Here is a 21,487-nt window from a genome sequence, read left to right on the forward strand (position 1 = left end):
CGTCATATCGTCAGAAACTTAATAATGGCATTGGAGCTATGTGTTGCCACACAGTCATGTGTGTAAGGGAATACAGGAGTGGGCTGAGAACACAGCCCTGCGGGGCTCCAGTGCTGAGGGTCAGTGATGAGGAGATGTTGCTGCCCATTCTAACCACCTTACGTCTGCCTGACAGGAAGTCCAGGATCCAGCTGCACAGCGAGCTGTTTAAGCCCAGAGCCCGGAGTTTCGCATCAAGCTTGGAGGGCACTATGGTGTTGAATGCTGAGCTGTAGTCTACAAACAGCATTCTCACATGTGTTCCTTTTTTCCAGATGGGAGAGAGCAGTGTGTATTGTAGATGCAATGGCATCATCAGTGGAGCGGTTGTTGCGGTAAGCAAACTGCAATGGGTCCAGAGAGGTGGGCAGCACAGAGCAGATGTGATCTCTGATTAGCCTCTCAAAGCATTTGCTGATGATGGGGGTCAGAGCAACAGGACACCTGTAATTTAAACAAGTGATTTTTGATTGCTTTTGTACAGGCACAATGTGGACGTTTTGAAGCATGTGGGGACTACGGACAGGGAGAGGGACAGGTTGAAAATGTCCGTAAAAACACCATCCAGTTGGTTCGCGCACGCTCTGATGATGCAGCCCAGAATGCCATCTGGACCCGCGGCTTTACGAATGTTCACCCGTCAGAAGGATCGGGTTACATCTGCAACAGAGACGGAGAGTGAACCATCCTCTGTAGTGTCGGCTGCTGATGGCAAATTACATATGATAAAAAGTATATTTTCTATTTTAATCAGTTTTTGTCCTAACCAGCCATGATGAGCGAATACATTCTATCGATAGCTTGTTATCGTGCGGGTAACTCCATTCGATGTGAACTGGCACTGGTCCAAAACTTTCTCATAACAGTATATTTAAGCCAGCATCTCAAGAGCCAGTTAAAAACTACATGATTTTGGCTGAGAATTTTACTCCTACTGAATGTATTTGCAGAGGTCTCACTCTCTTCAGGTCTGTCACAAATACTCACTGGTTCAGAATGGAGAAGAGGTGACAGACAGTCCAGCCTACTCCATCTCTTTCTGTTTGATTGAGGACTGTTCAATAATACTGTACATTAAATTTTGGTTTGTTTCTCACCAACCCTTATTGTACGCTATCTTAAAAATCACAAGTTTCATTAAATAATTTATAAGCACATTTTCTATCTAAGTTACCTCTGGATGACTTTGGAGTTTGAAATTATCATTATTCTCAATTTTTATTATTAGAATCTTGTTTCTGTAATAGTGTAATATTATGATGTATTAATAATTCATACTTTACCATTTAAAATATTTACATATATTTACATATATATATATATATATATATATATATATATATATATATATATATATATATATATATATACACACACACACACACACACATCAGCCAATTTTATTCCTTAGGAGACCTGGCTGGAATTACTCAGCACACCTTGGATTCGAACTCACTACTCCAGGGGTGGTAGTCAGCATCAATACTGGCTGGATCAGCCACAGAATTAAAACCACTGGCAGGTGAAGTGAATAACATTTATTATCTCGTTGCAATGACACCTGTCAAGTGGTGGGATATTTTAGGCAGCAAGTGAACAGTCAGTTCTTGAATTTCATGTGTTGGAAGCAGGAAATATGGGCAAGCGTAAAGATTTGATTGACTTTGAAAAGGGCCAAATTGTGATGGCTATTCGATTGAATCAGAAGATCGCCAAAACAGCAGGTCTTGTGGGGTGTTCCTGGTATGCAAGGGTTAGTACTTTCCAAAAATGGTCCAAGAAAGGACAACTGGTGAACCGGTGACAGGGTCATGGACGTCTAATGCTCATTGATGCGCATGGGGAGCGAAGGCTAGCTCGTCTGGTCCGATCCCACAGAAGAGCAACTGTAGCACAAATTGCTGAAAAACTTAAAGCTGGCTATGATAGAAAGGGGTCAGATCACACAGTGCATCGCAGCTTGATATCTATGGGGCTGAGTAGCCATAGACCGGTCAGAGTGCCCATGCTGAACCCTATTCACCATCTACAATGGGCACGTGAGCGTCAGAACTGGACCATGGAGCAATGTAAGAAGGTGGCCTGGTCTGATGAATCATGTTTTATTTTAGATTATGTGGATGGACGGGTGCATGTACGTCATTTACCTGGAGAAGAGATGGCATCAGGATGCACCATGGGAAGAAGGCAGGCCGGCGGAGGCAGTGTGATGCTCTGGGCAATGTTCTTCTTGGAACAACCCTTAATAGCAATAGTATTTCCTGATGGCAGCAGCCTCTTTCAGCATGATATGCGCCCCACCACACTACAAAAATTGTTCAGAAATGGTTTGCGGAACATGACAAAGAGTTCAAGGTGTTGACTTGCATTGCGTTGACCAAATTCTCCAGATCTCAATCCGATTGAGCATCTATGGGATGTGCTAGACCAGCAAGTCATATCCACCTTGGCCCAGATACCAAGTCTTGTGGAGTCCATTCCCCGATGGGTCAGAGTGGTTTTGGCAGCATGAGGGGGGACCTTCACGATTTTAGGCAGGGGGTTTTTATGTTGTGGGTGTATGTGTGTGTATGTATATTTTATTATTATTATTTGTATTATTTTCTTTTTTTCATTATTATTATAAGCTAATTTGCTTTTGCAGTAATGACAAATGGGTGCAGGGAAATGTTATATTAATTCACTTGAATAGTTATTTTTAAAAACTGTTCATGAAACCCAACATTAAGCATTTGAAAACAACATTTCCCCTTCTGTCGCTCTCTCCACGTTGTGTCGGAGCGACAGTAGGGGTCTCTCTTGAGTGCCGATATATGCCTCTGATCTATGAAAAAAAGCCAATGAGAAGTTGGCAGAAGTTTTGCATACCCCGCCCCCAGACATACGGGTATTTAGCGGGCAAATACGGGAGTTAATTCAGAAAATTTCTTCGGAGCCGATGGTCGTGTATGCAGTTTAGTGCGAGTCACACACCAGTTCCTGTTATTCCTCTGACGCTCTGCATGCTGTTGGATTCGACGGCGCACAACAGCGGCTTTTCTCCTTCCTTGCACAGCTGTGCATTGTTGCCCCTGGGCGCTTTGACGGTGCAGACAAACTCAAAAGAGTTCCATACAAAGAGTGATTTTATTAAAAGAGTAATTTCCTCTAAAAGAGCAAAACACAGCAGCGTTGAACGTCCTTTTCAGGACACGTCTTTTTCAAGATGCCTTTCCGCCCCTGTGTTGTTCCTGGATGCGGTAGAGTGCTCTCCGCTTCAGACGGCCACAGGCGTCATATCATGTGTCTGGGCAGCGATCACACTGAGGCTGCGTTTGTGGATGGTTCATGTTCTCACTGCGAGAACATGACCATGACAACGTTGCAGTCGCGGCTTGCTTTCAACAGAAAGCAAGCCACTCCAGCCGCCCCCCGCATTGCTCCTTCTTCCCACGGGATTGAGGACGATGCGGCTGGTGATGGAAGGGATCTGGGGATGGCAGTGGGTGCAGCTCCGCCAGGTACGCCCCCTCGGACCACCCGCCCCCCCGGCACGCTCACCTCACAGCCAGTCAGTCTATCCTCTCGAGCTCGAAGCAGATGAGCTCGCCGCTGCATCGGAGAGCATGCTTTCGGGCCAGCACGCCCAGGCTCAGGCCAACGCGCAGATGACTGACATGCTTTCCCGGGCTGCCGCTAGCGTGAGGTTGGATTGGAAGGACCTGAAGGACGCGTACTTTCAAGACTCGATTCCGCCACGATACCGACCCTTCCTACGGTTTGCGTTCGACGGCCAGGCGTATCAGTACAAAGTCCTCCCCTTCGGCCTGTCTCTGTCCCCTCGCGTCTTCATGAAAGTCGCAGAGGCAGCCCTTGCCCCGCTCTGAGAAGCCGGCATCCGCATACTCAACTACCTCGATGACTGGCTCATCCTGGCCCCCTCGCAAGAGTTACTATGCATGCACAGAAACCAGGTGCTCAGGCACCTCAGCCGTTTGGGACTTCAGGTCAACTCGGAAAAGAGCAAGCTCGCCCCGGTTCAGAGCATCTCTTTTCTCGGCATGGAGTTAGATTCAGTATCAATGTCATCACGTCTCTCCAACGAGTGTGCACAATCGGTGCTGAAATGCCTCACTTCCTTCAAGCCAAGCACTATGGTCCCTTTAAGACGTTTCCAAAGGCTCCTGGGGTATATGCCATCCTCCACGGCAGTCGCGCCGCTGGGGTTGATGCATATGAGACCACTTCAGCACTGGCTTCAGACTCGAGTCCCGAGACGAGCATGGCGCCGTGGTACACACTGTGTGATGATCACCACCGCCTGCCGCCAAACACTCAAACCCTGGACAGACCTCTGTTTTCTACAGGCAGGAGTACCCTTGCGGCAGGTGTCCCGACGCATTATGGTCACGACCGACGCCTCCAGATCAGGTTGGGGCACCGTGTGCAACGGGCACGCAGCCACTGCGCTGGCACATCAACTGCCTAGAGTTGCTGACTGTTTTCTTTGCCCTGAGGAAGTTTCTCCCGTTAGTTCGAGACAAACAGGTCCTGGTCAGGTCAGATAGCAGTGGTGCGTACATAAATCGCCAAGGCTCTCCCACCACATGTCACGACTCGCCCGTTGTCTCCTCTTTTGGAGCCAGCCAATGGAATCGATCTGGGGATGGCAGTCGCTGCGTGCCACTCACATCCCCGGCAACCTCAACGACAACGCTTGCCAGTGGAGAGTGGAGGCTTCACCCCCAGTCGGTCCAGCTGATCTGGGAACGGTTCGGCAAGGCCCAGGTAGACCTGTTTGCCTCCCAAGAAAACTCCCACTGCCCGCTCTGGAACGCCCGAACAGAGGCTCCCCTCGGGGCAGACGCATTGGCACACAGCTGGCCCACGGGGCTGCACAAGTACGTATTCCCTCCAGTGAGCCTTCTTGCACAGGTGCTGTGCAAGGTCAAGGAGAACGAGGAGCAAGATACCTTCGCAAGATTTTACAATCTCCAGGTTGAGTCGGTATCGTCTCGTGTTCTCTCAGGTCCAAGCCCATAGAACTCTGTAACACGCTGACGAACTGGCCGGGTGAATCGCTTGCGCCTAGCGCCCTTTCCCTCAGCCGAGGTAAAATAGTGCGCCTTTTTTCCCTGGAGACCCCATCTCTTGGATCCCTGATTGATTCCTCCCTAGCCCTCATGGGTCTGCAGTTCAGCGGAGGAACTCGCCGACCCAATCCACTACGGGTACTTAATCTACCCTGTACTGGAATAGGTGCTCCACAGGTCAAAGGCCTCCTACGCGGACTCCCCCAGTGTGTAATCTCCGCGGTACTGTCCCCTCACGAGTGGACTCCCGTGTCTCCCTAAGGCAGTTCCAGCTGCCTCGGTCGCCGTGCTGTAGCAACTCCCCCCTCTATGAGGCTGGATCTACCACCGCGCCAACTTTCCCACATAGGTCCTAAGCGGCCATGTGATGTATTCGCCACTTTTACCTCCCCTGCAGGGTAGGTGTGGTCTCCGCAGGGTCTTCTCCCCCTGAAAGAATAGGAAACTGGGTAAGACCCCCTTCCTTTAATGCATGTAAGGGCTCCGGCCGTGATTGCTCTATGCGAGAAACATAGAGAGAAAAGAGGCCCAGCCAGGCTTGGCCCGTTCCCAGGTTGGCAAGCATCACCTTGATCCCCTCACTAGGGTAACCAGAATTATTTTAATGACTTTAATGAGGCATTGGGGAAGGGTACGTGCAGCCTGATACAGCTGGTTGTGTTTTGCACGTAAGAATACCTGCCCGCTTCTGTATCAGCAGTTCACGTATACGGCTCAGCGCACGGCATGATTTAAGTGGGACCTCTAGTGTCGCTTCTCCGACACAACGTGGAGAGAGCGACAGAAGGGGAACGTCTAGGTTACGTATGTAACCTCCGTTCCCCGATGGAGGGAACGAGACGTTGTGTCTTCCCCGCCATGTCGCTGAGGAGCCGGACCATTTCCGGCTCCTCAGAAAAATCCTGAATGAACTCCCGTATTTGCCCGCTTAAATAATAATAATAATAATAATAATAATAATAATTCCTTGCATTTATATAGCGCTTTTCTAGGCACTCAAAGCGCTTTACATAGTATAGGGGGAATCTCCTCAACCACCACCACCAGTGTGCAGCATCCACCTGGATGATGCGACGGCAGCCATAGTGCTGCCAGAACGCCCACCACACACCAGCTATTGGTGGAGAGGAGAGAGTACAGTTATGTAGCCAATTCAGGGATGAGATTAATACGATGCCATGGTAGATAGGGGCCAATGGGGGGTATTTGGCCAGGACACCGGGGTTACACCCCTACTCTTTACGAGAAGTGTCCTGGGATTTTTAATGACCACAGAGAGTCAGGACCTCGGTTTAACATCTCATCCTAAGGATGGTGCCTTTTTTACAGTATAGTGTCCCCGTCACTATACTGGGGCATTAGGACCCACACAGACCGTAGGGTGAGCACCCCCTGCTGGCCTCCCTAATACCACTTCCAAATACCCGTATGTCCATGGGCGGGGTATGCAAATACCGTCTGCCAACTTCTCATTGGCCTTTTTTCATAGATCAGAGGCATATATGGCCGCTCAAGAGAGACCCCTAGTGTCGCTTCTCCGACACAACGTCTTGTTCCCTCCATCGGGGAACGGAGGTTACATACGTAACCTAGAAGTTTTGTTTTTAAATCTTGAAAAATCAGGCAAGTTGTTGTAAAATGCTTTTATGTTTGCTGCCCCATACGTTATTGCCACATAAATCTGCCTCTTTGTTTTTACAAAGAACCTGCTGTGGTTTTCTGTCTGATCTTACAGTCTCTTTTCTCCATGAATAATTCCATTTAAAGTCTTAAAGTGAGTCTCACTGTGTTTGTCTATGCAGAAGGGAGTTTACGATGAGGCCTTAAGCAGCTTCTTTAGAAATGTCGACCCAAAGTAACCTCTCTCTTTTCTTCTACACTCTGTCTCTCCCTCTCAGTCCACTGCCACTCCACATGTTCTCTTTTCTCTGACCCACGAGAGTTTACAGTGATATCTTCTCATATGAGCACTGATGGTGTGTGTGTGTGTGTGTGTGTGTGTGTGTGTGTGTGTGTGTGTGTGTGTGTGTGTGTGTGTGTGTGTGTGTGTGTGAGTGTGTATTTATCACTTTGTGGGGACCAAATGTCCCCATAAGGATAGTAAAACCCGAAATTTTTGACCTTGTGGGGACATTTTGTCGGTCCCCTTGAGGAAAACAGCTTATAAATCATACTAAATTATGTTTTTTGAAAATGTAAAAATGCAGAAAGTTTTCTGTGAGGGTTAGGTTTAGGGGTAGGGTTAGGTTTAGGGGATAGAATATAAAGTTTGTACAGTATAAAAACCATTATGTCTATGGAAAGTCCCCATAAAACATGGAAACACAACATGTGTGTGTGTGTGTGTGTGTGTGTGTGTGTGTGTGTGTGTGTGTGTGTGTGTGTGTGTGTGTGTGTGTGTGTGTGTGTGTTTGTGGTGTATTTGCAGGAGAGCTGGTGGAGCAGACTCTACAAGGGGCAGGATCATAGCTCTGAATGCCAGGGTGAGCACCATGCTGGGTGATGTATAGGCGTTGTGGCATGGAGACAAGTCTGACAGCTGCCATGTGTGTGTATGTGGGCAGTTGATATGACATGTAATACTTACTCTCATAAAAGAAAAAGGCAAATAATTGTTTTTCTAGGGATGCACGGATTTATCCATGCATCCCAACATGGTATTTATCAGGTAATTATTGACCAAATTAAAACCATCCACATATTGGTTATTAGCATGCAAACGCAGATATGAAAAAACAATTATTTTATTTCTAATTAATTTGTAACACACTTTGTAAAAACTATGTGAATTCAAATGGATAGAAAAACTATTCAGATATATATGACATTATCTAATTGTAAAAGTAGCTTGATTTTGTAGGAGCCAACTCGTACGGTCGAACCACTTCCATGTTCATTTATTCAGTTCTGCATGACTGATCGAATTAAGATTGAAATGGCAATACGGTCTTGCACGATTACTAAACCTTAAAAGACTGCGTTTCTGCATTCAAAACTTGTCAGTTCTTTGTAAGCAATTGGCGCCCTCTAGCGGTCTGGATGGCAGTATCCATTGCTCATTTAACCACTATTATATAGAATTTAATAGGGGATTTTTTTATATTAAATTTTTATATTTTTAATAATATGATATGGTTGAGATTTCTGTGTAATTGCTCAACATATACTGTAAATAGTATGAATTTGTAATGTTCTATTATATACATTACATACATGTCAAATGTGAGTTCTGTTGTTTTGAACTGCAGAAACAGAAGTGGAAAATAAGAGTAAGTACAAAATAATCTTTTTTGATACCAATCATCATGTTATCTTATTTAGTTATTTTTTTTTATCTTTTTATCTTCTAGTCATCTTTTATTGTGGCTCTCTTTAAAATGATGGCCTGTCATGTGTTCAATAGATCCAATATGTGTTCAATGGAAATGATTTATTGTAAGAACAGTAAAAAGCTTTTGTACCTCTTTGTAAATTTTTAAAGCATAATTCTAAAGTAACACACATCTACATACTTTAATGAACACTTTCACTGAAGGGGCCTTGACACTCTTTCACGATGGTTGTAAACACTCTACTCTGAAGATTTTACCTTCAAAATATCATGTGTTGGAGTAATAGTACAGTCAGACATACTATGGCCTGAACTTATTTGACATCAGTTTGATACAGAGAGTGTAATCTTACATATTATACAATTTAATCCTTTTCGCAGAAGTATTGTGAATCTGCCGAAAATTATTTTGACAGTGATTTGATGACAAAATAAGTTAAGTGGCAAAATATTGGTATCGGCTTATTGGCTAGTTGATTTTACGAACGTTCCATGATTGTCAGACGTCACTGGTGGGCGATGGTATTTCCGGTCTAACGTTACGTTAGCTTCATCGACGACGCCGGTAACTGTCAGGTAAGACTAGGACCAGATAAACGTGGCTTTCTACACCAGATCCCTTCAACATCTGCCAAGGATAACGATAAACGACGTACACCGAATAATTCAAGCGTCATCATCGGCTCCCAAGAGCAAGAGGGAAAAGGGTTTCAAGATATACGTCTCTTCATTCATTGACAATTATGAAGTTAAGTTATGCTATATCTTTAGCTAGCTGTAGCCCTAATGTTAGCGATGATTCTAGGTGACGTTAGGCTAGAAAGTAACTTTACAAAATACTTATTAAACGATTAATTTTAGTTGTTGGTCACATGTGGTTTATTATATGTTCATTTTACTATCTGACATTGAATAAATATATGGGCATTTCTTCAACAAGGGGCACTTTTAGGCTTGTGAAGTTGAATAAAAAAAACTTGTTCAAAAGTCACATAACACCGTCTCATAAGTTTAAATAATTTGTTTAGTTTTAAGGTCTGTAAGAGGGCAAACTTAGATTACAAGAGAAGTTATGAGACTGTGTTAGTCTCATAACTAAGAAGTCATTTCCACCACATCTCAATGCTGTTATTTAAAAACAGAATAACTTATGTCAGTCAAGAATTGTCTAGGATCATTTTTGTAACTAGTTTTATCAGTTTTTCCACAATGTACAATAATTATACATTTGTCAATGAGATAAATTAAATGCCCTAAGGACCAAACAGTGAACTGTACACCTGTCACACTCTGAAATTTAATATTGGTTTGGGCAAGAGCTTATTAGAAAATAAATGACTTGCATTTTTATATTAAGTAGAGCATGATCTCGTAAATTGTGGATACATTTTTAATGTGTGATGAGAACTTTTTAAATATTTTAAAAAAATGTGTGTGGTGATGGAAATGACAGGGTGGTGGTGGAAATGACAATGAATTAACGTGAATGTAGAGAAACAGTGGAGATGTTTATTAGAAAAACAATTAAACTCATCACACTCAGTAAACTCAATTCACAAAGCCATTAAACATAACCACAACTGTTTTTAGTGTAGTGCTGAGTTTGATGTATACAACTGATTTGTCTCACAGATGAACGGTTACAGTGCATACTGTAAATAACTGACACAACTGATGGCAAGGCAAAAATATAAGCAATAAATGATGCAACACAATTGAATTTTCATTCATCTAAATGAAATCAATTAATATAAAAGTATAATTTAGAAATAAAAATAATATTATAATCTAAATATAAAAAGTATTGTAATGTATTATAATATTATAATATAAAAAGTATTACCGGTACACAAATCTACTCTTGCAATCCATATCAGAAGCTGGTTGTTGAGACAGTTGCTTTGCTGTTTATATTGTGTTCTGTTTAACTTACTTTCTTACTAACCCTAAAGTAACCTCATTCTCTAACTCATAGTAGCTAACTTGAAAAATAATGCAAAATGCACCTTTGACTTTGAGATATCTGATCAGTTTGTGATCCAGAATGGCGTCTGACAAGTTGATACACTTCGTCTCGCAGCACAAAGTACTGTATGAAAAACAAAATGCGGATTACAAAAACACTGAATATGCGCAGTCCTTTCAGTTTCGGTTTTCAATTCGATCAAGTGTATGTTCTCTCGATCGGAATAGAAAAGGAATAAACCTCCCCTTTCAATCAGATCGAAATTTCGGATCGATTTAGGTGTGATTGAGCAGCCAATTCGATTACTATTGTATTATTAGGGTACAAAATATAACCTGTATACAGCTGATCTGTCTGCCCAGCGCTTCCGCCGGCTGTCTGTGTGTGTGTGTGTGTGTGTGTGTGTGTGTGTGTGTGTGTGTGTGTGTGTGTGTGTGTGTGTGTGTGTGTGAGCGTGTATTTATCACTTTGTGGGGACCAAATGTCCCCATAAGGATAGTAAAACCCGAAATTTTTGACCTTGTGGGGACATTTTGTCGGTCCCCATGAGGAAAACAGCTTATAAATCATACTAAATTATGTTTTTTGAAAATGTAAAAATGCAGAAAGTTTTCTGTGAGGGTTAGGTTTAGGGGTAGGGTTAGGTTTAGGGGATAGAATATAAAGTTTGTACAGTATAAAAACCATTATGTCTATGGAAAGTCCCCATAAAACATGGAAACACAACAGATGTGTGTGTGTGTGTGTGTGTGTGTGTGTGTGTGATAGCTACCTTAGACATACTGCCAGTCTCTGTTCAGGATCGATTGGCTCACGGAAATTTGTAGTCTTCTTTTTAATGTGTGGCTCCAGTATCGCTAGCAAAGCATCAAACTTTTCCACAGACATTCTGATTCTGAGGTAGGTTTTGAATCGCTCGGGATAATTTCGCAACTCCTTGATAAGGAGCTGAAACTCTCCTTCCTCTCGGCGCAATCTCAGGATTGGATGGACCCAATATTTCCTCTTTCTTTTTCTCTTTTAAAGAAGAGAGAGGGCAACAAAATCATCCTCACTGCTTGACGAATCCAATTTTGTATTTTTTGCGTTTTTTCCGCAAAGGTTTAATAAATACGCATCGGACTCAGTGTGCAAGGTTTCTGTGCGTGACGAATTTTTAGGCTGATGAACACGAAAAAACGCATACGAAAATTTCGGACTCAGTGTGCAATGGCCTTAAGACGTTTCTTATTTACTGTTAACATTTTACATACGGTACTCACTGATAGCTTGCCACTCACTCTTCAACAACATCTACATCGGAAATACCGGTAGTAACCTAAACCGGAAGTTCACCGGAAGATTGCGAACGTTCGTGAATAGGTTTTTGTTAAAATCTGTATTTCTGTAGTCCAAAAATATTCATATCAATAGATCCCCAGTCCTTAAATATGGGAGTCTAACAGTTGGAAACAATGTGTAAAAATAGCTGGATGTCATGCTAAACTCCCATCAAAACCCATATGTGCAGCATAATGCTGTGCTTATTGGTTTTTTAATTTTACATGCCGATTTCATGACCTTAAATCAATTAAGAGAATACACTTTTTAAAAACAATATTACGCTGCAGGACTAGTAAAGCCAAAAGAGTTTATGAAATGATGGCCTGTTTCTTAAAAAAACATAGATTTTGAAATAAAAATGTCAAGTCCATGTATGAACTACCAATGTGTGTGTGTGTGTCTGCAGGCCGTGTTGGTGGACATGGAGGAGGGAGTCCTGGGCGAGATTCTGTAGGGGTTGTTGCATCAGCTCTTCAGTACACAACTCATCAGCGGCGTCTCCAGTTCAGGGAATAACTGGTGAGAGTTGAACTCTGCAGGGGGTCTGTCAATCTGCATTGACTCACAATCTTGAAACTCCTCTGCTAGGATTTTTCTTTTTCAGTTTTTCAGTCTCGACTATTTACATATTATTTTGGAAGGAAACGTTTGCATGTTTCTGGCAAAATCCAGTAAAGCATTCAGGGCCATGGTACAGTTAAAATAGAAATGGAGCCATCCATGGTATTTGTCTTCAGTGAGTTGATGGATGCAGGGGTAAGCCTCGTGAATGCTACAGAGCAGCAGTATTGGTCGCCTGAACTGCTGAAGCCAGTTGGTACCCATATTTTATTTCACTTTGATCAGTATCACAAGTGAGCACGATCTCAGTAAATCAATTCAAATCAAAGTTTTACATTTTGTGATTCACTTTGGAGGTGGTTGGTTAGATTCATGGCTTATAAAGGATTTTACACTATTATTATTAAATAACATAATGTCAAGTTTTAAAAGACATCCCAATGTTAAACATTGCCATCTTTGTTTATGAAAAATTTATTGACTTTGATTATTCATTCATGTAGACAGTATTGGAGCCACTCCTGTAAGTTGTTGTATGAACAGGACAATTCTAGAGTCACGCCTGTTCGTGCATATGGTGATCAGTCCCAGACATGCTCATGCTTAGATCAGGGCCCATATGACATATCTAGTGCTTAAATGTACATTCATCTATATCATGCATCTAATAACCTGTAAGCCAAGCCTGTAAGCTGATGTTACAGGTTGGCAGGTTTTTGACAAATGTTTACTCAAAATGGTTTGTCAAGAACACCTCGTCAAAAAATGGTTTTCTAAGAAGTCAAAGAGATAAAAATCTGTTACTTTTCCTCATGTGATGTACACACCTATGTGTTCACCTGACAGTCTCCAGGCACATTGCTAAAAATCTGACTTGATGGTTTTGAGTGTTTAAGTGGCTTGTCATGTATAAGCGCTCACAGTCGATTGCTTTGATTCAGAGTGAAATGACACCAGCCATTAAAGGAATAGTTCGCCCAAATATGAAATAATTTACTCCCCCTCATATTGTTTCAAACACATGACTTACTTTCTGCCTCAAAAAACAAAATAGGTTCAGACAACTTTGATGGTATGGAGAAAAAAAAATCATGCAATGAAAGTTCATTTTGACTGAGGCAGACATTCTTCCTAAAATGTTTTGCGTTGCACAGAAGAAAGACAGTAATATAGGTTTTGAACAATTATAGGTTTTGAACAATATGGGGTGAGTCAATGATGACAGAATTGTTATTTTGGTGTGAAATATCATTTTAACCTGTAATAATCACTTTAAGCTGTAGAGTAAAAAATGAAAAGAAGGATCACTATTAAATCATCTTTTAATAGCTCTGTTCCAAAACATAGTGAGCTGCCTACCCAGAGAGTATTTTAGCAAAAGGTTAACAATAGATTTACAGGCATCATACAGTAGATGTGCTCCCGAATCCTGATGCAAAGGCCATTTCAAACACTAGGCTGCATGTTTGTGCAGCCTTCTAAGATAACTTATTTTGTCCAAACCCTAAGCATAAGGGTTTTTTTGTGTTTTTGTATGTGTCCTCTGCAGATAAGGCAATCCCAGAATTGTTGGTTTGGAAAGGAAGTTTAGCGTTCAACAGTTGCAGTAGGTTTTCATAGTACATCAAGCTCTTTTACCTCAAAACAGAAAAGGAAAAATGTATTCCTCATGATATGATTTCTTTAGTTTTGAATTAGAATATTGTGTTATCTATATTTCCATAAAGCAACTAATTTGTGTTTGGGGTGTAACTCTTGGCTGTCGGGCACCACACATATGGCTCGGCCTACAGAGAGCAGATTGTGGATCAGGTCCGCAGGGCTGCAGAACACTGTGATTGCTTTCAATGCTTTTTTCTCATTCACTCTATGGGAGGAGGTGAGCTTCTATCCTGAACTCCCATGATCTCAGTCATGTTACATCAAGGTTCAACAAACTTTTTTTGTTGTTGTTGCTGGCCCAGTTGGGCCAATACTACCGATTTTTACTTATCCTACATAAATATATTAATATTTATTATTAAAATCTTTTTTTTAAAACAATTATTAACAATAAAGTAAGACAATCAATACTGGTTGTAAATTACAATAATACTGTAGCTTTAAATGTTACAGCAAGGGATGGGAATCGTAAGGAATTTAACATTTCCGGTTTCTATAACTCTTCCATTAATGAATATTTGTAAATACATTTTATTTTTATTGTATTAACTGTCCTCAAGAGTCTAGTGTCAAATATCCATGTGTCTAGTGTTCTGTACTTTCAGAATTTAGACATTAACTTTATTACCACCTGCTGGTGAAATCTCTAAACTGCAAATGGTAACTGGAAGTGGTAAGTGGTATTGAAATGTCTTAGCATAATTACATATTTCTGGGGAAAATAGCAATTTGCGCTTAGTGCCACTGTATTATCCTACCATACACCCACAGTTAGCGTGCATACGCCCCCAGTAGCACAAACACTCCCTCCCACACCCACTTGCGCTTTGAACTTATGTAAGCACTGACATAACGGGGCAAGTGAGAGTTCTGTGAACTTGCCTGAAATTCTCTTGCACTGGCCCTGGGAAAGCGGATCATCCTTATTGTTAAGTCCTGTATTTGCTTGAGTGGTACATTTGTGTGCTTAGGGACAGGATTGGGTTTAGGTACATTTGTGTTAGGTACATTGAGAGGAATTCCCAGTGGTCTATCAGATAGTGGCCTCTGTCTACCCGACATCAGACTATGATGTCATCACCTCTCCTTACAACAGCGTCCTGGCCAAGATCTCACAGAGCACGCAGACTGTGTACTGCTGGTAGATAACCAGTTATGTTATCATTTACTTACCTTTATGTCACTCCAACCCCATTTTACGTAAATGTAAATGTTTGGCATTAGTTGTTTCTTGTCTCGTAAATGATCGCAACAGACCAAATTTGAATATGCAGAAGCGCAAATGAGATTTGGGTGCTATGGCAGAGGGAAAGATTTTCAGCAAGCAACAACTTTTGATACATTTCAGTCTTTTCCTCACAATGCAATCATATGTCTACAGAATAGTTGGAAAACTTTTTTGTCCTTTTTGGAGCTTTACAGCCTTTATACACATTCAGGCTTTATGCAAAATGTGCATAAAATTCTGCTGTATGCATTTATGCATTTGGCTGATGCTTTTATCCAAAGTGACTTACAGTGCACTTATTACAGGGACAATCCCCCTGTAGCAGCCTGGAGTTAAGTAACCTTCTGCTTACCATTTCTGTGCTTTAGCCCACTACGCCGCCACCACCACTAGAAAGAAAGTTATGGGGATTTTGAGTGACATGATGGTGAGTAATTGATAACAGAATTTTCATTTTTGGGTGAATTTTGCTTTTAAAGGCAAGTGAATACTGTATCAGGATGAAGCAAATCAATTATTCTTTCTCTTCAGGATATTGGATGTTGGATATTGTTGGTAAGATACAGTATATGTCCCACACTGGCATACTTGGCTGTGTCATCAAGAAGAACTCTACCATTATTTCTGCCCAGGGAGGGGTGGTGAAGTTTGAGAAGCCCTTTGATGCCATGAACAAAATATTGGCCAACCTACTTTTTAATATTACCAGGCCCCTGATGATATGCTGAAAAGGGTTGAGATGTATTTGCAGCTTGCAGAAAGTGACATGAACCCATTAAAAATGGGATAATAATGTGTTGTGTACAAAAGAACCTTGGAACAAAAACTCTCAAAGAGTTTAATTGAAATTATACATGTTTTACACCTGAAACTGAGACAAACTAAATGCAAAGTGTTCAAAACATAGGCAGAGTGCATAACAGCATAAGTTCAGAACAAATCTGCAAGACTTCACAGCTGGATCCACAAGTTCAAACATGTTTTAAAGGTTGTATTGTGTCTCTGTGGGCAGTAAGGAGACATGTGATGAGGTAAGAGTTGATCTTTGGTCAATCACATATGGACAACCTTCAATTAAAGATTTGACACACCTCTTCTGCTATTTACACACATTATAGTCAAGGAGTGACTCTCATTAAAACCGAAGTAGACATGTTCTTGAAGGAACAGTGACATTTTTGTTACTATGTGCTTATCAACATATCCTAGCGAGTCATACTCATTGGAAATCATATAGTATGTTTTATTATGTAGTTTACATACGTACATTTGTCACACAAGCCAAATGTCTCAAAAATGTCATCTCAACATGTTTCACATGTTTTTTTGCTGGCCCTTTATATTGAAAATGTCCATTGAAATGTTAAATGTAGGGTCACCATGCTAAAATAGTACTCGGTTGCCATGCAAAGGAAAAACGCAGTAACTACCAGCACACATGTTGTAAAAATGTAGTTATGACAGAATCTTGGTTTCTTAGACTATGATCTGTCCTGTGACAGATGAGTTTGGCTCAACTATGCTCAAATTCAGAGAAAATGTAGTGGGGTAACTGGCCAATCCAAAAACTTTGAAGCAATTTTATCAGTTCCAATGTTGCTGTTAAAGATACCAAAGAATTGTCTTGTTAAAAGGTACTGGTACTTTTGACATACCGAGTAAAATGCTTCTAGTGTGACTTCTTTATATATGATTTTAAGCACTATAGTGCTGTCAGTAACTCCAGTACACCTCATTGATGAAGACAGTACATTTAAAGACATGGATTATAGGTGATACTAAAAACTAATTTCATTGTGAGTTTACTGCGGCTGGTATGTTGTATTTTGTCTTTGACCCTTTTTTGATCTTTCAGTTAAAGATTTCTCCTCTTGCAGCTCAGCACGATTCGAGGGCTCTCTCAACATGGATCTGAATGAGAAAGCCATGAACCTGGTGCCATTCCCATGGTTACACTATTGGCACTTTTCCACTGCACGTTATGGTTTGACTCAACACTACTCACTTTACTTTTCTGAGCTTGCTTTTCCACTGCTGTTTAGTGCTGCCTCAATGTAGGTGGGATTATAGGCTGATCGTCATAGTTGCGCCGCCTCTACTGCCGTGACATCATCTTAAATGCGACACAAAACAATAAACAATAACACAACCGCTAGCTGTTAGCTACTAGCTCATTGTACTGCACAAAGCAATTGTTGCATGGTGATTTTACACAAGCGTAACAGTTAAATTTTCCTGCTTGTTTTAGAAGCAAGCTTTCCAGTAGCTGGTCAACTAAATAAATTGAAGCTTTCAAGCAGGGTATAGAGTTAACGTACCACCCTCCATCATGGACTCCCAACAACACTGTGGCTCCCTCCCATTGCTCGCCAGTCTAGATAGTGTCCATTTGGTCGAACCACTTCCACTTTCCTTGATGTTTCTTTTTTACTTTTCCCTACTCTGTTGATAGGTAGGTAGCAGTGTCTCAGCTGTGCAGCCAACAGCTGAGACACTTCATGAAAGACTTTTTTGTTTAATTCCTTGCTAACGAGAGGAACGTCTGCATACAGTATTTTGACCATGGTGTGGTTTTGCGCACAGCCATTTCTTTTTACAATTTGAAAATCACATGAACAAATGATACTGATATCGCTGTAGCTAATTTTAAAACTAGTGGGTTGATGTCCCATGTCGCAAATCCAGTGACGCTGATTCAATCAATCAGTGATCTGCAGGGTTTTGACGTCACATATAGTATCGGCTCGGCTCGCTTGGAACATCGACCGAGGTGGTACTAAAAAAAGTACCAGGTACCAGGAACTATCCACAGTGGAAAACCCCCAAAAAGTGATCAGAGTCAAGTTGAGTGGAGTTGTACCATGCAGTGGAAAAGGCCCATATATGGTGTCCAGTCTCACTCCCCTCTACACACTTGCAGATGTCAACATGCCACAGCGCAGGTCTCGTTAACACACAGTTTTTCTTCATCTGATCTTATAACTGCCCAAAGCCTTGACATAGTTGTTATAATTTCTTGTGATTAGAGCTGTTTGCTGAGGCAAGATGTGTCCAGTTTAGATCTTGGACCATTTCTTATGAGCTGATGAGTTAAATCAGGTGTCTTAAATAAGGGAGACAGTGCTGGGGTACTCCAGGACCTGGATTGACAACCACTGTTTTAGTGTATCATCTGTCTATGGAGTGGTTGTTGTTCTCTATGCTATAGACTGAATCAGATGTTCTCAGATGCATTCAGTAAGGAGCATCAGCTGATCAGTGCTGTCCACAAATGCAACCTGTATCTGGCCTGTGCTCTTATGGTGCGAGAAAACTGTTCAACTGTCTGATCTGCGCATGAACATGGAGCGGTTCGTATCCTCTGCCTTTCTCACATATTTTCATCCGTCACTTTCTATTTTTCCATCATAATCTTTAGTTAGCCTGTTGTACAAAGGCAACTATCATCTAAAGACCTTTGCACACCAAAGGAGACGCGATCTTTCCCAGAGAAAGCGAGGCGTTAGCACATTCACGCATTTACAATAGGAGGCGCCAATCAACAAGCAAATTTACCCCAGTACGGTAGTTGGCTCACACCTTTGAGCCAGTCCGCCCTTCACCCATCACGGGTGAGAAGAATAGCTAACCACTTGACAAGTTTGTCAAACAAACAACACAAGCAAATTAGTTTTCTAGCGAGCAGATCGAAAAAAGTAAACTGATTTTTCTACAAGCTGCAGCAGTTAGGACCCTGCATGTTACTAATTAAAGGGTCAGAACACCTCCCTGTTCAGAGCTTTCACCACATTTTTAAAAGATGCACTAAAAGTGGTTTTGATTAGCAGTGGAGTGAGGGGAGAAGGGGGAATGAACCCAACAACTGTCTGATCCAGTCTCTCAGCTTTATTTTAACAATGCAGTTAACAGCATCAAAGATTCTCACAATTGCCCTTAACAGAATGCACAAATAAATGATACACTACACAATAGACTACTTACACTGGTCAATTATACCTGTAATTTAATATGCAAATAAATGCCAAGCCATGTACTCTGTGTTGAAAATATGTTGATGTTTTTTAGACTTTAATAACTTTTGAGACTTATTCCAACACAAGGATTTACAAATATAAGTTCTTCGATCAGTTAACACACATTAGGATGGATGGAGGCATGGATCGATTGATCATGGATGGATGGATAGATAGCGTTTGTGTCTTGACAATCAAAGTAAACCATGTCTCAAATGAGTCCCAGTCAGAGGCAGTCCACCTCACTACATATCTCAAAACACTCACGTTAATAAATGCGTGCTGCGCAAACATTTAAAAGGTGTTTCCTTAGACTGAAAGCCTGTCCTGTCCACTGATATACATATCATATAGAACTGGATTGCTCATGATGTCATATCAGTGAAGACACTGCTCCACCATTTTGCTATGCCCAAACATTCCAATATCCCTATTGACTTAATAGGAAATCATCTAATTTCAGCAAGTAAACATTAGTCATTCAATCACAGATTTTATATCTGAAATCTGCATGTACATCCCTACAAAGCAAACATCCTACACTTGTAATTATAATTGTATTTATTTAAAGTCAGGAATTTTTCCTGTTTCTAGAAAGCCTGAGCGAGTTGTGTATCTATATCAAACGGAATCCACCATTAACAAATTTCATCAGTGAACATGTGATGTTCATATGAATGTAAACAAGTTTACTGAGCATGTGTGTAAGGCCACTGTCCAAAAGTCTTCGCCTCACTGTGCCTGCAGATTGTGACGAGGCAGGCAAGGAATAAGAATCTAAACACAGCTTTATTAAACTGAAAATCAAACAAGTTAACCCAGAGGAAAAGCAAAACACTGGGAACCAAGCACAAAACATGAAAGCTAAACATGCAAGAACTGACACAGGAAACAGGGAAACCAAGGGCTTAAATACACAAGGGAACAAACAAGGGAATGAGGAACACCTGAGGAAACAATCAGGGAATAAGAAATAATCAGGGAGAACCAATCAAGGAATAAAACTACAAAGGACTACAAAACTAACAGGAAATGTTTTCCCATGAATAATGATAGCGAGAAAATGTAATAGTCATTAATATTCAAATAAAATAATAGTGTAAATGTAAAGTATTTTCTATGTGGTAAAATTGCCCAAGTGATGGTCGAGACATGCTTATTATGGTACAACCTCGCTCGCTGTAGTAAATCCCTTAATGGTTTCCCTTACCTAAGAGAAGTGTATAAGGGATTACATGCAACACTCTCAAGTCATTCCCTCAGGTAAGGGGGAATCACACTTTATGTGTTATACATAAGGAAATAACTTGTTTTATGCCACCTGGCACTGCTGCTAACACCTTGGTGCCAGATATCACAGGACAGTTTCAGAGTTATGGAGTCCATGACTCGACATGTCAGAGCTGTTTTTTGGTGGCTCGAGGGGACCTACATTATATTATCAGGTGGTTTTAATGTTGTGGCGATCAGTCCCCTAATGTGTATACATGCTGGATGAAGCCGAGCTACAATCACATACAGGTCTGTTAGTTAGATTTCACAAAAACCGGACGAACAATTACAGTCAGATTTAAGTTTTTACATGACATATTAAAGACAAATTATTGCTTTAGTTGATTTAGCAATCAGACTTTTAAAGTGCATGTAAACGCACTCATTTATAGAAACAGTTCTGAATTGTTAATAATCTATTCAATTATACATAAATAATTCTTGATCATTTAATTGAGTTTTAAGTTACCATATCAATGCTTAGAATTATCTGTTTTCTCAAGTCAAAACCCATGCTGCCATTTGTCCAATGGATTCAGGAAGGATGAAGACTTGTCCCACCTACGAGTCACACACACTCTTTGCTGGCCCTGGCCAACAACACTTGTGTCAAGTCCACTTTCAGTGAGCAATGGGAGAATTTTGTGGAGCTCTAAAGTAGGAAGGTATGTACTGTAACAAAATAGTCCAAAGGCTTTCGTTGTGTTTAAACTTGCACATGCAATGGTCAATTGGACATTTCAGCAACTCTTAATGTATGAATTTCATTGCTTTAAATGTCAAAATATCAATTTGTTTAAGTTGATAATGTTTGTTGTGCCTCCCCCAGGCTCACCTGCATCACTATATCTCTGTGGATGGCATGGAGTCAGCTGGATTCAGGGAGGTGTCGTCATCTCTCTCAGCTCTTATCGAGGACTACACCCATCTGAGGCCCAGTGTTCATAGACTCACCATCGCCACTTGACTGTGTGTGTGTGTGTGTGTGTGTGTGTGTGTGTGTGTATTAAGTGAACAAAT

At 41.4% G+C, this 21,487-nt stretch overlaps 1 pseudogene; it reads left to right on the plus strand.

The window, feature by feature from the left end:
* The first annotated feature begins 1,675 nt into the window (after positions 1 to 1,675).
* Positions 1,676 to 21,434, plus strand: LOC127621716 (tubulin epsilon chain-like; annotated as a pseudogene).
* The last annotated feature ends 53 nt before the right edge of the window (positions 21,435 to 21,487 follow it).

The sequence above is a fragment of the Xyrauchen texanus genome, chromosome 28, assembly GCF_025860055.1.
Source record: "Xyrauchen texanus isolate HMW12.3.18 chromosome 28, RBS_HiC_50CHRs, whole genome shotgun sequence".
Lineage (NCBI taxonomy): Eukaryota > Metazoa > Chordata > Actinopteri > Cypriniformes > Catostomidae > Xyrauchen > Xyrauchen texanus.